Here is a 17,703-nt window from a genome sequence, read left to right as displayed (position 1 = left end):
AGCAGTACATACGACTTTAAAGATCTAGTTAATAGTGCAACATTCCATATCATTTCCACCTAATCAAATTGATCTCATCAGCAGATACATACGTAATCTCGGAACTTCAATCTAGATCAAATTAATCATTCGCGCACATCAAACACATAACTAATCCATCGTATAGAGTGTAAAGACAGCCGCGAGGGACAAGCATGTATGCATGTATATATAGGTATAGGAAAGACGACATACGTGTACAGAGTTCGATGCCGGAATGCTTTAATATTTCACGGAAGACGAGCAGTCCCAGCGCCCGGCGCTAATTGAATTGCAGATTGCGCTCGGTCCGCTGGCTCGCTTAAGCGGCCGTTATACATGTTATATATACGCACACCAACAACTTACAAAATATGTCTTTCCCATTCCGTCTCTACAACCCTTCTCATTCTGTTTATCTTTGTGTGTGGTATAATGTTGCTTTTTAGAACTTGTTAGGAATGTTCCGCTTTTCGAATTTCGCTGCGTAATCATAACACTTGATGTGCTCACTGAATAGCCAAATTACAAGTAGAACATGCTCTGTAGCACAAGTGTGGTTGCCCATTTAATTGTGGATTATACGAAGATAATTGGATGTCATTGTGGAAAATAATAGTCATCTTTAGATCAATTTGTAGATCAACTTTTCGAGTTTAAAATATTACTAATGTTAGTTATGGAACTGTAAGTTCGGCTTTCCTCACAGTATCCAATAATACTGAATAAGGGCATCGACATCACCATTGATAGTAGTGGAAAAAATTATATACCGTCAGAACAGACTTACACTAGTACACTCGGTATCCTAACGAGGAGAAACTCGTTACCCTGTCGAAGAAAGGAGTAAGATCTACATTCTGAATACTTTTCCTCAATATTATAGCCATTAAAGTATCGATATAACGGAAATGTTTTGTATTTTTTTTTTTCATTTTTTTCAATATGCGTAAAAATCTACTTTTTATTGACTGCTTGTAATCTCACTGAATTTCATACCAAAGATCACAATGACGGCACGACCAAAATAAATGCCTGTGTCAAAATATTTTGAAAAAGAGAAGCAGTTTCCGCGATGGACGACAGGCCTTGTAAAAAGTACTTAGGAATGCACATTTGAAGATTAGAAGTATTAATGTATGCAACTTATAGTAACAATTATTACACAGAAGTATATCACCTTGAAACGGTTTATTTTTATTGTCTGCCTAAATAGCAAGTACTCGTAAGTAGCTTTAAGCATCGTCGAGAAAATTATCGTAATACAGAAAATTTACAGTGATTCACAAAGATATATTTATTTATAAATTCTCAGAGATCGGGATCAGCGCTCTTCACTTTACAATTGAATTGAGTAAGTCAATAATTTATTACGAAGTTTAACAAGAACCGAAGCGTTAAATGCGATAATGAAAGCTGTAATACTCTTATGCACGTGCACGTACACAAATCCAGTAATATAACACCAAGATGCGCGCGATATATACGATCAAAAGTGGTGACCGATAAGAGAAAGTCCTTCCTTGAAGCATCATTAAGATGATCGACGCATTAACGCTTGGAAACCCGTTTCTTGAACCCCACAAATCGCGTCGTTTATAGATAGCCATCACACATACAACAAGCTGGTGGTAATTCGTCGATGGGAAATCTTTTACATAATTGTCTTTTTTTCATAATTCGCTTTTGTATTTATTGCTGATAAATTAACGTCGAGTGCAATGAAAAAAAAATCTCTTCTTTACGTTGAATTTGCAGGGACGCGCGGTGCGATGACGAAACATAACTCCAGGCCTTTTTCACGCTGTTAAAAAGTTGATGGGGTAAACTGGCTTTTATCTAAGCGACCGCTAACTTTCCAGTTGTTAAATTTCTGAAGAAGCTTTGTGCGGCATTATTGTACCTCATTGAATCCTGATAATTAGATTTTAATTGATTGCCGCGTTACCAGGAAAAGCATGACAAATTGACGTGGCATCGGCAAAAATCTCACGACAAACTTTCGTAACTTGTTGAGTTATATCTAAAATTTGTGCTTTTCAACAGGAAAATTAACTCGGAAATCGTAAAAATATTTTCATTTAGAATATAGTTTCTAGTTCTGGTCATCGTTATGTTTTTGATGAAACGTTACAAGGTGCTGAATTTCAAATTGAATGGTAAAATGAATCTTTGAGAAAAATCAGCCGCTACATTTTACGAATCAGCAGTAAAAATCGAGAGTGCAATGCACTTCATAAATAATGGGATCCCATTGAAAAAATAATTTCAAGAGTTTGAGACATTAGCATACAGAAAATTAACATAAGAATCCAACAATAGCCACGATCTCGAGAGCATCCCAACAAATCTCTTTGTCAAAACAATGCACATAAGGCAAACCGCAGGACATATATAATATACGATATAGTAGCAGACCCCTTATATATGCATGATGTGATGCACTGTGCGTGGTGACGAGACGATGACGAATGGAGCATGGCTAGCGCGCGCGGGTGAAAGTGCGTGCATTTATAATGCAAAATGTGCAGCTGCGACGAAGATTCCGGAAAAGACTGCTTAGACGCTAATGCGTCGCGATAAATCCCGAAATTGCGAAGGGGCGGGAGAGGAGCGGGGAGCCGAAAGACTCCTCTTTGCGCGAGTGGGAGTTCGCATTAATTATGCGAGGAAAACAAGAATTTTATCCCGACAGAGAGAAGTGCAGCCCGGACTATTTGTTTGCTGCTCGACGTGAAAGTTTTGTTGTGCGTACTGCGATTCTGCCTAACGACGCTGAATTATTGCCGTTGAATTGCCAGCGATTATTCGCCGGCTCGATGCTGATTGAGATTAGGATTAATGTTGCATTATGAGCCGCAGAGATACACATACACCCGAACGTTTGATGGATAATGTTATTCGGAATGCTTATCGTATCGGCTCTCAGCTCTTCGTAGCTGTCGTGTAAAGAATTTGCGTAACAAATCATTTTTACGCACAGCGGTTTGACGCATCTTTCTCTCGTCCCCGTAACGCGGCCAAGCGTAATTTCAGTTGTACGTTTACGCAGGTGGCTTTGATTGAAAATTCTCATTACGCTTGTTTATCTAAACTTTGAGGAGGATGTGAAAGTTTTTGCCAAGGCGCCTTGACGATGCAGAATAATTACAAGAAGAAAATTATTATGCAAGTTGCGGAGTTTATTATCCCTGCCCATTAATTTTTCGGCGGACTTTCATGCATGCATAATATTCGTCTATAATTATTCAATTATTTATGTATTAAGTAGATACGACGAAAAAAAAGCGCCAGCATTTCGTGAGCGACATATTCATTCGAAGTGTGATGAAAGCTAGACTACGCTAAGAAAAATCAAAATTGCAGCACTAATTATAGAAATCAATATAGTTACTTTATTCCAAAATGTGCACTTGCGCAAAACTCTCTGCACGCTGGCGCGCATGCATGAACAACGTTCTTATTGACAAATCAGATATGCGCGTGGTCGAGTGGCAAACTCGTCGAGAATGTTCACCTTGTCAAACAATTCATATTGATCAATTGAAATCTGCGACGGGCGCAAACACAATGAGCATCGTCGCAATGCTCCACCATCAATCATGTAAAATGCCGCTCATTTCTCTCTCTCTCTCTCTAAATAGCCCTCCGAAGCAGCGTGCTCCGGATTCGTCGCCTACTACATACGGATATGTGCCGCGATTATTTCCGCGTTGACGCGTATACGCTCACGCGGAAAACGCGAGCTTATATTGCGCATACGCATGCACACACTCACGGTTATGTGCATTATAGTAGCTGTGCACTTTCAATGCGCGCGTGCGATGCCTTTCTAAGAGAAGTCAAGACGCGAGCGATTCCACTTGTAGCCTACTGTGTGTATATACTTATATTTCTTCTCTACAGTTGCGCGAAAAATACCGTGTGAAAAATAGGTGAACAGCGAACAGCAATCGCTCGCGGAGAAGCTTTAAAAGCTTCTTCGCGAGCGATTGTTCGCCTGTGGATACTTATATGTAAAGTTGGTAGGAGTTGAGATAAATTTTCCGTAAGGCATAAACGTTTGTAAGTAAATGTTCCAGGACAATAATGGTTATTTATAAAAGAATTGTCAATAGTAAATACCGAGTTCAATCCTTTCCACGTAAGTAGATGAATTGCGATATATGTTGTTAGTATATTTAAAAACATTTAATTTGTTCAATCAATAAACGAGCTAAATAGATAGTGTATTTCCAATATCTTAGTAAAAAAAGAATAATTGACATTGTTACCACGTTAAAGTTAATAAAAGCAAATAATTTAACGAAATTTATCAGCTGATTAAATTTACATACATAACGGAAAAACGAGCTGATTACCGTCCGCTTATAATTGCTCGTGCCTACCGCTAAAATTACAAAGTCAACTAATCGACACTCGCTCAATAGCGAAATTATGAGAGCCGTCGGGGCGGGCGCGCGCGCGTGTATCGTTAATTTTCCGGGGACTCCATCAAATGGACGGGGAATCGGTGATGTATCGGACGCGAGGCAAAACGAAATTAGCCCGATAAATTAAGGCACGCGGCACGGACGGTCGGCCGGTCGCGTGGTGCAACAGGCGCGTAATTGAAAGTGCAGAAATTATTCGTTTAACATAACTATGTATAGTCGCGTGGAGCACGTGGAAGAGGTCCGCGTAACCGAGCGCTTAATTAACGCGAGTGCAGCGCCCGCCACGACCGAACTTATAATGAACGAATCTCGCGGAACCCCTTTATTAACGCACACATCATGACATTGGGCGGAGGACAATTTTTCTCTTTTTTCTTTTTACCTTTAGAATGATATTTAATAGGAAAAAATAGAGCAATTTTATTACCAAAAATAACACAGCCCTGTTAACGACTGTTATTATTATTAGTGTCGACACTATATTTTCAATGAGTGTTATGTTTCGACTAATATATTCAACTAACTTACTTTAAATAACAATAAACAACTGTACAAAAAATTTGCAAATTTCATTCTAGCTTTCGTCATGCCGTCGAAATTCTTGTGAATTTTGTTCTAAATACCGTTGTTTCAATATTGTGCAGCTGTGTGAATAAGAAAGACAAATAATAATTAAAAACGAGAGTTGCTAAACCGAGTGAAAAAGAAAAAAAAAACACAAGCTTCGCCACGGTGACGCCGACGCATTCGAGCTGGCATCGAGCAACAATGCTAGTAACTTTTTACACGCGTACAAGAGGAGGGATTCCCTCTTGTTTCTCATTATGGTTGTTGTAACGAAATCAGCAAGGTGCGTGCTTTACGTGCACTGCTCGACCAGCCGGATATTACAAAGAGTTGATCCTGAAGAAACGCCTAATTAACCTTCGAATCAAAGTTGTGACGCTGCGTTTCGGGATTTCTGTTTTTTTTTTCTTTTTTAACAAGTAAAAAGCTGACTGGCTGTATAAAAAGTATAATCTTACTACACTACGGCTAAAGGAAGACCTATGGTATTATTTCGATTTTATTGGGCTTTTGCGTATTTCCGGAAGGCCCTCTCTTTTGAAATCCATGCAAATGCATACGATTTTGTAATTTTCAAGTTTAGTAACACGCGCACGCGCACGTGCTCGAAAACTCTATAATTTGCTTAATTATCAACATGGTCGTTGTGGTTTTCATTTTTGCGTCGAGCGTTCACATAAATTTTATAAATTTTAACCGACCTTAATTGAATTTGACTGAATCACTATAATCAGAACAAATAATGCAGTCATTTTATAAACTTGCTATATTTTTATTCGACAGGAACTGCTTAGTCGAGCACTGAAAGCAATGAAAATCAGATAATGAGTAAAAAGTAGAGGTATGTAGATCGCCCCTTTTAACGATCAAATTATTAGAAAGGTGGCGGTTTAACAAGCAAGAGTTTTACATCTATTTTTGTGAAACCCGAATTTTAATTTATACAATTTGTATACCACGGATAATTTTTTTTTTTTTTTTTTTATTTATTGCTATTAGGAACTACAGAGGTTATATAGCAAAGTACAAAGAAAGGAAATGGTGTGAGTATTTACAAGAGGAGTGTGTGCTTGTTTATCTTAAATTTCTAGCTTACATTCTATGAAGTACTGATACAGCGTTTTGTATATAAAAGGATTGGTATTACTAAGTACGTTTTTTACATCATTAAGCGGATTGACTTTTAATTTTTTTAGTTCCTTGGCTAGCTTTTTTCTTTGGTCTTTATAAATCGGACAGTGCCAGAGTATGTGGTCTAAGTCTTGATCAGCTGTTTCACATTCGCACGACGGGTCGTTTATGATGTTTATTCGGGCAAGTGAGGCACGAAGATTATAATGATTGGCTCTGCACCTGTTTATTGTTACGATGTTCGCTCTTTTTAGATTACAGTTATTGAACCAAGGTTTTCTGTTATTTGTATGGTAAAACATAAAATAATCGATTCCTTTTGTCAATCCTTTCTCTCTCACAGTGTTGTCTGTTTCTAAATATGATTCTGATTTAAATTTTTGTCTTAAGTCAGTGAAAGGTATGCAGATTGAAATATCAGGTGTATTGTGAGTTGCATCTTTAGCAAGTTGATCAACTTGTTCATTACCGCTGATTCCTATATGTGAAGGTATCCAGGTGAATCTAATTTTACTGTTATTTGTACTAATTTGGGAGAATTCTATTACCTTTTTTTTTATCTCATAGATAAATGAATTTGTTCTGATTTCGAAGTTCAGATGTTTGAGTTTTTCTAGTACACTACGGGAATCAGTGAGAATGACAATATTTTTATCGGTATTTTTTAGTGCTATATTGAGTGCGACTTTTATTGCTAGGCTTTCTGCCGTATAAATAGATGCAATTTTGTGGATGCTTATTTTTGTTGATACATTTAACTGGCTAGAGAGGCAGGCTGCTCCAACTGATATGGCATCTACATTTTTACTACTATCGGTGTATATGGGTACTGCTTTTTTTTCTTGTAAGTATGAATTAATTAAGTTGTTGCAATTATGAGAATTTTTGAGTAGCTTTCCAAATTCGGTGTCTATATCAATGGCGGATGTAATTACATTATAGTCAGTCAGAAAACTGTTGAATTTAGATTTGATTTCGACAGTTGTTTTTAACGGATTGATATCATCTATGCAGTTAAGAAGTAGACTTTTCTTTTTATATTTTTTAAAATAGTAATATACTCTGTTGATAGTTTTACTTACAGGTAGGCTTGAGTTAGATATTACTTTGGATAAGTAGTTCATACATAGATACTTGGATCTGTCTTTGATGTACATAAGTTTGGACTCGGCTGTGAGGATATTGGTGGGGGTACTAATTCTGAAACCGAGGGCGAGACGAATTGCTGCATATTGGATGCGTTCAAGTATATTAATATCATTTGCTCTTTTTGAAAGGTATATGAAAGATGCAAAATCAATAATTGATCTAACGTATGATTTGTATACAGTGAGAAGAGTGCTGGGGTCCGCACCCCACCAAGTTCCTCGCACAAATTTAATAACATTGAGAGCTTTAAGAGATTTATTTTTTACATTTTCAATCTGGTGTCGAAAAGATAATTGATAGTCGAATATTATACCAAGATATCGTGCATATTCTTGTGAAATAAGAATATCATCGTCGAGCTCAATAGTAACATTTCCTGGTTCGATTTTTTGATTGTTAAAATGAATTAGAGCAGTTTTTTTTATCGATATTTCCAGACCTATTTCGTATAGATTATTTTTAATTATTTTTAAACTTTTTTGCATGAGCGAGGTACAGGATTTTAAACTTTTTCTTTTGATTAATAACATAATATCGTCTGCATATTTAGAAATAATAACAGACTTTGGAATATTTTTGGTAATTTTGGCTATATACAGATTGAACAGGAGGGGACTAAGGGGTCCACCTTGGGGTACGCCTTTATAAACTTTTCTATGAACATCTGTGTTTAGATTAGTATAAATAAGCCTTTCGTAATTAAGGTATTTTGCTAGTTTTATTACCTGAATTGGACACTTTATGTCTGCTAGTATTTGAAGTAAAATCTCTCCAACGACATTGTCATATGCGTTAGTTATGTCTATGTAGGCAGCAAGACAATGCTGATACTTTTTAAACCCTTCTTCAATATTTAGAGTTACCTGCGTAAGATTATCATGGCATGATTGACCTTTTCGAAATCCTGATTGGGTCTCTGGTAATAAGTTATTGCTTTCTAACCACCACTGCAGTCTATTTTTTATGATTATTTCAAAAAGTTTACATGTACAGGAAGATAAGGTGATTGGGCGAAAACTTTCACCATCTGGTTTTTTGATAAAGGATACAAAACAGTTTTTCCAAGCAGGTGGGAATTCACTTTTTGCAAATATTTCGTTAAAGATATCTAGTAGTATGAGTTTATATTTTATTGGTAATTTTTTTAGAATTTCGTAATCAACTCCGTCGAGGCCTGGAGAAGAACTATTGTCTCTAGAATCAAGTGCTAGATTAAATTCTGTAAACTGGAAAGGTGTACTGAAAAACTCGTTTTTCTCACATTTAGGGAGCCAATCAGGATTTGTTTCGGCCCATGGCGGACTAATTTTGTTTAACGCTATTTCTACTTTGTCTCTATTTGTGTCGTCAATATTGCTGGGAGATTTTACTTTTACATATTTATTTTTGAAGGTTTTCATAGTATTCCAGACATATGTTTTATTGGTTGTAAGGTTAATTTTTTCTACAAAGTTTTTGTAACATTCTCTTTTTTTGTGTTTGAAAATTCTTTTAGCGAGAGCGTTTTGTTTTTTGTAATTAATATAATCTTCTTCTTTTTTGGTATAGCACCATTTTTTAAAAGCAGCTTTTCGTATTCTTCGTGCTCTATTACAATCTTCGTCCCACCATTTTACTGGATTAGAGCGATTTTTGTTTTTGAAGTTTTTGGGCATTTGAGGAGTATTAGATATGATAGCTTTACTAATTAAATTAATAAAAAGTTCGTATTTACCGACAGCGGTTTGATCGCAAAAAGAATTTTCAAAAAATTGTTCATAGTTTTCTTCTAATAAATTATAGAATCCTTTCCAATCAGTTTTTTTAGTTTTAATTTTAAATGATTTTTTTTCATAAAAAGTTTTGTTAACCTTAAGAGTGAAAATTATTGGGAAGTGGTCTGATCCGTATGTTTCGTCATATACTCTAAGATTAGCAATTTTATCTGTAAGATTGAGAGTGGAGAGAATTAAGTCTAGATTCGATTTTTTACCTGTACTGGGATTTATTCTACTCTTAGATTCAGTATTATGAATAATTAGATTTTTTTTTTGGATGGAGTTCAGAAAACGTGAGCCGTTGGCATCATTGTGTTCACAGTTCCAATATAGGTGATGCACGTTGAAGTCTCCAGTGAACAGACAGTATGAATCATCTCTGATGTTATTAACCAAGTTATCCCATACTTCCTGTGAGAGAGACTGATTACCGGAAGGTGAACGGTAAACAGCTAAAATGTCTAATTTTGGAGTAGTGTTATGGACTTGAATTCCAGCTATTTCGTATTTATCCTCGTTAGGATCGTTAATTTGAATAAAGTCTGCGGTTAGGTGGTTTCTGACAAGAAAAAGAATACCACCTCCTCTTTCTTCTTCTCTATCTTTATTATATGCTTTAAAACCAGATATTTTGAGTACTTCTTCTATTGTTTGGTCAGTTGGTGGTGTTTTTAACCATGATTCGACGCATATAAAAATGTCTATTTTGTTTTCTTCGTCGTTAAGTATTTTAGGTAGTTCAGACGTGTGTTTATAAATACTTCGAGCGTTCCAAAAGAGTATTTTTAAGTCTTTAGCGTATTGGATCATTATTAGAGTTAAGATTTAGGTACTGATGTTTGAGGTTCGTAGTTGTCTTTTTGATCTATGTACATATCTTCATCTTCTTCTTCTGTTTCTGAAATTTCACTAGAAAGTTGTTCTGTTGAATTTATAATTTGATTGATTTTATTTTTAACTTTTGTTAGTCTAGTTTTGGTTGGTGAGTGAGAAACTGAATCGTATGCTTTTTCAATTATAGCGGGTAAAACTGAGATGTCATTAACTATTTTTTTTGCTTCTACTTTCAGGTCAGCTATATTATTGTAACTTTTAATGAAGTTACAAAAAGTTGCAAAATCTATTGGCAAATTATTGGAACTAGTAAATATTTCAGCGGCCGGGTTTAAGGCTAATTGCAGATTTTCTAAAGTTTTTTGCCTTTTTTCTTCTGTGATTTTACGTATCTTCTTAAGTCTTTTTTCAACTTTGATTAGTTTTTTTGGTTTAATAAAACCATCGGCGTCATTAATTTGTTGGGTTGAATCACTAACAGTTCCATCTAGAGATTTGGAGCTGGCAGTATCTGACAGGGCTCTTTTGTTGCTATTTACTTCGTTTGGCGGTACGTTGAGAGATAATTTGGAACTTTCTATCTCTCTCAGTATATCTGTGGGTTTACTGGTCGAGTTGTTAATAATATCTGTGACGATTGGTATTGATGAGTTGTCGGTATTTTCTATACTGGGACGAATCTGAGCTCTTAAATCAATCTGCGTACACATTTTCGCGACGTGACCCGTTTGTTTACAAATGAAGCATAGAGTTGAACCTGTAGAGAGGAAAAGTCTGTATGTTATATCCTCAAAGCTTACTTGTATGCTTTCTGGAAGTCTGTTTATGTCTTCTTCTCTTATATAGACCTGTCTTCTGAGCGATAATATATGTGTTCTATTTGGCTTCGAAAAGCTAGCTTTGATGTCGGTTATCGGCGATTTTATTTTAATGTTTTTTTCTTCTAGCGTTTTAACTATTAATTCATCCGGTATGAAAGGCAACACGTTTGAGATAACTACGCGTTTATTGTTGTTTACATATGATCTGATTGTAAGAGTATGATCTTTAATTTTAAATGATTTATTTTTCACTTTATTAACTAATTCTTTACTTGATAGAAAAATTAGAAGTTTTTTAGAATGGTAATGTGATAGAACTCTTATATGACTTTCATGAAGTATTGTTGACAAACCGTCAACGTAATCATCATAGGTGAGACCTTCGATTGCGTCAATGGTTATTCCTTCGTATTTTGTTGGACGACTTTTATTAGCAGTAACTCTAGCGTAAGATTCGAGTGGGTTGTTCGATTCACTGTTGACTGTAACTTTGTTTGTAGAAATTGAGGTAGAAACTGGGCTCTCGATGTTGAAGGCCATTATGCTGCACTTGCAACAAAGATGATTGCAATGCAAAGAATAGGAACACTATTTCGCTTTCCTTACAGAAAGCGTGTACTCTTGAGCACACACTCACTCGCCCGTCGGCGACGATCACTATAAGTGCGTCACCTGTACTGTGTTGTCAATCACCCGTACACACGACCGAACTCGATGGGTGCTGAGCACCGACTGCCACGGATAATTTTGATCAATTCAAATAGTCTGCCCTAGTTTTAAAAACCTTTGAATCGTTCAAAATTCTCGGTAATGTATTCCAAACAGGCACACACTCAAAGCATGTAAATTTGATCAATCGGCTTTACGATGCTTGATACCGTTATTTTCCATCCAGAAACTATCAAAGCAACATGAGATCTCCTCTTTCAGCAATACTTGCGACTACAACAATTGCCACTTTCAATAGGAAACGCTCCTTGTATAAGAATATTCCAAATCCGTTTTCGCAAACGGTAGCAAATTTGAACGAATAGGCGTAAAGAGGACGAAGATGATGCTTCGTAACGAGAAAAAAAAACGAAGATGACACATGTAGCGTCGCCCGTTCGCGTGAAAGTCTATAATATACGCACTGGGCCTGTGTTTTGCGGACGCGCAATCTGTCATTTGTTTCTATTGGATTTCGTCTCCCTAGCTTTCTAACTCCCACTAGCTTTAATTCTAATTTTTTTTTCTTTTATTGTCACCGCTTCGTTTTCACTTTTTGATGAATGATTTGATTGAGTTTGCGTTTATTTCAGTGATTCAAGTGAATAATGACTGTACTCCCGTGGCGAATTATTCACTTGGGGAATTTCAATATCCAGATAGAAAATTGTTTTCTAAACAAGATAGAACATATTTTGAACAACGAACTCTAATAATGGTGAGCCTGCATTTTTATCATTTTGAAAATATTACAAATCGATTAAAGTTTATTACTGAGAGTGTAATGATAAAAAAAAGCCAAAGTTTTTCCCTCGACACGCTAACCTGCAATTCCTTGAAGATGAGGATCATCCAGAAGCCGTTCGGTTTCGATGAAAGAAAAGTAAAAAAAAACATATAGCATCGTTCCGCGAGAGAGACGGATAATTGGCATCCGCGTCGGACTTCTCACGACGCGACGAGATTTCCATCTGGTCACGAAAATTCCTGCCGAGGGCCAATTATTGAGCGAGCGAGGCTCGGAAAATTTGTTGCGGGCAAAATATATAATCGCCAAATGCGAATCTACACAGGCAATGACACACTTCGACTCTACAAAGCTCGTAAAGCGTTAAAGTATGATTGCGATTTCGACGAAACAAGTGACTTGTGCAAGGTGTATACGATTGTTGTTACTGCTCTCGATCTCTTATTTTTTTTCTTTTTATTTTTTTTATCGCGATAGCTTTGAAATGGTTTCAAGAATTATTGCAGTGAAATTGGCTGCTTTCGAATTCGATGATCATTGCGGAGAGCCGCTATGATACGAGTGATTCGGTTGATCATAAAATTATACAATTGATTCTGGCAAACACTTGTTTATCTTTCTCGCAAAAATAATAATGATCAAACGTATTCTTACCTCAAAAAACTATGATTTCTAGTTTCGCATCAGTCATCAACCATCAATAACGACAGCCAGAGTGAAACATATAGCTGCAACAAAAAGAAACGAAACATTAATTATCCGCGAGGTTTTTATCACGTGCAAATGATTAATTAAATGTTTCTCTTGAAAGAATCCAATTAATTAAGAGAACAACGATCAATTTAATCCCATCGTTCGGATGATTAATTAATGCGTCTCTAACTGCTAAGAAGGGTTCAGCAGCACATCCGACACTAATAATTTTTTTCCCTCTTCGCAGAAAGGATCCTGTCGCATTCAAAAGTCAAACTGAAGTCGAGCCAGTAGTGCCGCGGTTAATTAGAAAGCAATTACGCGAGTGGGAGAGAGAGAGAAAGAGACTCGCGCTCGCGAGAGTGAAATAATTATAACGCCCGCCGCGTTTCCTCGCTACACTGGGGAAGTTGGCTTGCTACTTTACTGCCTCGTTGTCGTTGCCGTGCCACGGCAAGGGGAAACGCTGTATGACTCCCTCTCTCTCTCTGTTTTTCTCATGCTACGTGTATACACACACCGGAAGATTGCGCATCTCACTAATGATAGTTTGAGAGCTGTATGCAGCAGTGTCAGTTTTGATTTTGCGTCTGTTGAAATTAACGCCCTCGAGTGACTATAGCTCGAGTGACTATAGCTCGGTTCGAGAAATTCAATCAATATGTACGTGCGACATGGTAACACAAATTTTAGAAAAATAAGATGTGTTAGTTTGATGTTTTCTGATTCGTTTTCAACTATTATCAATGAATTTCATATATAATTTGATTTAATTAAGATTACTCATTATTCAGATTTAAATGCAATGCTGCAATGTCGAAAAATTAATATTAACTGATTCTTTCACTCTCTATTCGACTGCTGAACGTAATAACGTGCAAAAGAAATATAATAAAAACATTCAGAAGTCAACATATACCACAATTTATTATCACGCAAAATTGTTTTCTGCAATAACCTCACATCTCATAAATATATAATATGACATACCTATATGTATAGTCATATTTCTGAGTTCTGAACACGAAGTTAACATTAAAGAATTGCCGAAAACTATTGTAAGATAATAATTTTACCATTGTATTTGTTTTGTTTATCAGCATAAGTAATTGCATATTTTCATTTAATCATGTTGAGCCTGTTTTAGTTCGTTAACACGTATACTATATCGTCGAAAGCTCAAATATTTAATTTCTGAATAAGTATTAAATTTTCTATAAAGTCTATATTTATTTTATAAAGTAAAGTCAGTTTAATTAACAACAAAAACTAATCAAAGCACATCGATATTCCAACGTTCTTCGTTTATTTCTTTTAGTGTTATATTAGAAATCATATTCTATGAAAAAAACAGGCTTATATCTTGAGATCCAACGATTGATGATTTTTTAAATAAAAAGTAATCACGTTTTTATCACAATTGTAACGCATGTAATACTAATATAATCCACGCCATATTTTATTTTGGTCATGGAGCATCTTTAAATTACTGCCGTATGAAGCGTCCCTGTTCATTAAAATAAACTTAATGTACACACACATCGTAGGCTCGAATAACTTTTACTTTCTTTCCTCGACCTTTCTCCTAATAAGCACACAGGTCTTACGATGTACTTTAGCGCTCGCGACATCATGTAAGCATATTTGGTCACAAAGGCGCAGAGATGTTCTTCATAGCTGAACGTATGCTTTTGCGTTGCATGCAATTAGCCCACATATCTACACTTGTTCGTTGAATCATCTTCAGCGAACAACACGCTTTTAGCTTGTTGCGTTCTCGTATCGACAGTTAATTATCCGCTTGGGAAATTATATTAAACAAACCACGGCTACAAGAGGAAAAGAAATTAATATTCTGTTTCATTGTGGTCTCAGTGAAATCTGATGTTCAAAAGACTCGTCAATAATTATCATAGTTCACAAAAGAACTCAAAGCAAGCGACAGCGAAACTTTGGGTATGTAAAACTGACGATCAGTCGAGAGTAGAGATGCTCTTAGCTACAGCTCACATATATATAAATGCACCTTCACCTCTCTACTTCGAGCTTAGCTTGTGAGGAGAGAGAGAGAGAGAGAGAGAGAGAGAGAGAGAGAGAGAGAGAGAGAGAGAGAGAGAGAGAGAGAGAGAGAGAGAGAGAGAGAGAGAGAGAGAGAGATTGTGCAGCGCACGAAATTATGGCACGTAGCGCGAGGCTCTCCGATGTATTTTCGCGGAGAGAAAGCAAAAGCCTATGTGCTCCTCTTCGCTCGCTCGCGCGATATACTTAGACGGCAGCAGCAATAGCGACAAAAGGGAAATCCAATCAGCGGCGGGAAAACGCGATCTGACTAACCGTGCTACGCGCGCTTCTGCAGCAAGCAACCGACTCTAAACCTAAAGCCCGTAATTAGAGCGTGTGCCGAGCTAAATTGTTACTCTCCGCGCGCGCCTGCGTGTATGTATGCGTGTCGCCTTGTGCTTATACGTTAGCCTCTTCGTCTTCTCGTGCTTTTGACTTGACGCGCATGGTGTCAGAATTCAAACGAGTTTGCCCCGATAGCTGGTGCGATTTCAATGGTAATTAAGCTCCATTATACGTCGATCTAAGTTGCATTGATTTTCGAATAGAACAATAATATTATTCTAAACCTGCTTTTCATTTTCCAAGAAAACCTTGACGCACAATTAAAAACTTCGACCAATAAATGATGAAATTTTACCGCAACTTATAATTAAAACATTTGAAGTATCTGACAATGAAAAAGTTACTGGTCGAAAAAATGCAAAAAATCGAGCATTGAATAAAGCAACTATTAATCATTCTAATATTGAAAAATGAAATTCTTGCGTAAACTGAAGTTTGATCATTGCCGCAAGGAAACTTCGCTTCAACTCCAGATTTCCCAGTAGAGCGCGCATCGTAATTCGCGTAAAACCTGTGGAATTCGCAACACGCAATACTACTCTATGGCGTCAAAAGATGCGCTCCGCGTATATTCATACCCTGAAAATGTGTATGTGGCGGCAACTCGGTGAAATGGCAAAGCGCGCCCCCGCTGCGTCTGTACAAAAAGGCCAGTCGGCGCGCCAAAGATGAGATGAGTGCATTGGAAACGTTTTTTGGCTTTTGCGGTCCAGGCGCAGTCAGAACTTTTTTCCTCTATCCTTTTTAATTTAATTTGATATGCCGTTTATTTATATCAAAAGTTTTAGTGCGGGTAAAATGGATTCGAATTTTCTGTTGGTACTTTAATTAGAACTGTAATTAAAATAACTTTTCAACAGAATCTTTATAAACACAATTAATTTGTTCTCCGATTCGAAAGAGCTACACTCTTACTACAAAAAAATGACGATTCTTCATCTTCAAACTTCCGATAAATTTCATCGGGATACACATAACATCTAACAAGTCGCGATTCACCCACAACAAAAAAAGAAAAAAAAGAAGAAGAAAGGAAAGCTAACGAACGGCCATTCTTCCATTGATTTCCCTTGGAATATAAATAAAATCCAAGGTGGGAGCAAGCCACAGCTCGTAACTCACCGGTCAGTAGCTGTGCAGCAGTGGCGACCGCTACATCTCGGCCTTTATTTTTCACTTTTACGCGTCTATGGATGGCGGCTCTCGCGAGGCCGCTAAAACGTATCGTTCGCCCGCCCGCCACCGGATTTTTCTCGTGCTGCAAGCTTGAGATACTGCTTGTGCCTTTATGTACGGTGTAAATAAATTTACGAGAGTATACACGAAGAAACGACGTTCCATCGTAATGAAATGGAGGATCTTGTGTGCGTAGGGAATATGTCGCATAGAAACTATATTGAGCCGTTGCCAGGATGAGAACAGAATACTTTTGTTTGGATTGGGTTATAAAAAGAAAATTGAATGTATGCGCTTTTGTTGGAACGTCGGAGTGAACTTACAATTTTGCAGATTTTTTTAATTCTCATAAAATATAATAATTAAACAAGAGGAAAATTAGTTTGAAAACTCGAACGATTACGTTTCCCTAAAATATGCACAGGCGAACTAATTAACCAAAACTAACGGAAAAAACAAACAGAACAAAAAAATAACTTTCGTCCGAGCAGAATCTTTTAGAGCAGCGTTATAACCCGTTCAACTCGTTAACGTGTGAACATCTCGCTGGTCGTTCATAATCCGCATAACCCGTCAACAAGAGTACGCCAAGCGCTCGTCACCCCTTGGTGAGTTCGCACTGGCGAACACACAGCTGAGTTAACTATCGCGCGAACCATAAAAATAATCGCTTAACGGCCTCGCGCTACCAGAGAAACAAAAAAAAAAAGAAAGGGAGTAACGTTATCGCTGAACTTCCGCGCGAATTCGTACGGCGGGTATAAACTCGCCATGGGCACGGGGGGAAGGGAAGAAAAAAGTATAGCAGTAGGTATCCGCGTCATTTCGACGCTCGTTAAAGTCACCCGGATATCATGCGCGTGCACAGGCACACACCCGCCGTTGTAAATGCGGAAAAAGAGCGAGTTTACGGGTGACCCAGGGAGGAATGTGAGTTCTAGGGGCTGCGTTATATACCACTGTAGTGTTTTAAAGGTCGACGCGTTCCTTGCTATCGAGAGATACGCATGTTCTAAGCGAAGTGTTCTTGTTATAAAATTATTACACGCTACTCGGTCGCGTGCTAAAAAAGGATTTGAGAATGCCAATCGAACGACGGGTACGTCTCGTATTACCAGGTGCATCGCTAATTTCCACAAAGTAAGAATAATAATTTTGGCGACATACTTTCACCTCGCTACGGTTATGCCGCTTCGCAATACTTTTGTAAGTTGTACTATGTTTACTTGTGCCGAGATAGCAGATGCCGAAAGTTCGTC

The 17,703-nt window shown here is 37.2% G+C and overlaps 1 protein-coding gene across 2 annotated transcripts in view; it reads right to left on the bottom strand.

Annotated features, from left to right (window-relative positions):
- LOC131671609 (mucin-5AC) overlaps positions 1-17,703 on the bottom strand; it is a 76,690-nt gene that overhangs the window by 34,720 nt on the left and 24,267 nt on the right. For both annotated transcript variants that reach the window (XM_058948168.1, XM_058948167.1), the window contains one exon: positions 12,824-12,897. The gene's annotated coding sequence lies outside the window, so the exon portion shown is untranslated. The remainder of the gene's footprint in view (positions 1-12,823; positions 12,898-17,703) is intronic.

The sequence above is a fragment of the Phymastichus coffea genome, unplaced genomic scaffold, assembly GCF_024137745.1.
Source record: "Phymastichus coffea isolate CEN01 unplaced genomic scaffold, Cenicafe_Pcof_1.1 PCOF00130, whole genome shotgun sequence".
NCBI lineage: Eukaryota > Metazoa > Arthropoda > Insecta > Hymenoptera > Eulophidae > Phymastichus > Phymastichus coffea.
Note: the sequence above shows the minus strand (reverse complement) of the source record. Positions and strands in the feature narration are given on the sequence as shown.